Consider the following 869-nt stretch of genomic DNA (forward strand, 5'->3'; position numbering starts at 1 on the left):
ACTGTTCCTCTCCTGCATGTCTAGAGCTGGTCCACCCTTAGAGTCATCTGAATTATCACTGCCTTCAGCCTAAACCAGGTCAGAAAATTAATCCAAGATTGACCGATTTCCCTGGTGGTCTGTTTTCTAGTAATAGTCCAGGTATTTTTTTTTATTGATTTCATTGCAAGTCACAGAAATCAATTCAGAATTATTTTAAATGATAAGCCATTTATTTAAAGGACATCGTGTAGGTCATAGAATTATTAGGAGGATTAGAGATATACAGCTTGAAATTATGTCTAATCTGAGGCAGCAAAACTGATCTGGTCACCATTTTCCTTATCCTTATACCTCAGAGGCTGCAAACTGAAGCACCAATAGCACTCCTGGACACAGGATACCACCACTGGCTTGGCTGCCATTGCTGCCCCAATATATTAACCATGCTTGCAACAACGTCACCAGAGTCCCTCTGCAGTCCACAGCTCTCCACTTGAGGTCTTGGACACATACTTCTTTGGTGGCATCTGAGTCATGTGTGTATTACCTGGCTGTGAAGAAATATTTTCAGACTCATAAGATGGAGAATATCCCAATGTCAGGTATCAAAATAATTAAAAAAAAACTACCAGGGGGTGGAGCCAAGATGGCCAAATAGGAACAGCTCGGGTCTACAGCTCCCAGCCTGAGTGACACAGAAGACGGGTGATTTCTGCATTTCTGTTTGAGGTACTGATTTCATCTCACTAGGGAGTGCCAAACAGTGGGTGCAGGACAGTCGGTGAAATGCACTGTGCGCAAGCCGAAGCAGGGCGAGGCATTGCCTCACTCTGGAAGCACAAAGGGTCAGGGAGTTCCCTTTCCTAGTCAAAGAAAGGGGTAACAGA

Source organism: Hylobates moloch, unplaced genomic scaffold, assembly GCF_009828535.3.
Source record: "Hylobates moloch isolate HMO894 unplaced genomic scaffold, HMol_V3 SCAFFOLD_2, whole genome shotgun sequence".
Lineage (NCBI taxonomy): Eukaryota > Metazoa > Chordata > Mammalia > Primates > Hylobatidae > Hylobates > Hylobates moloch.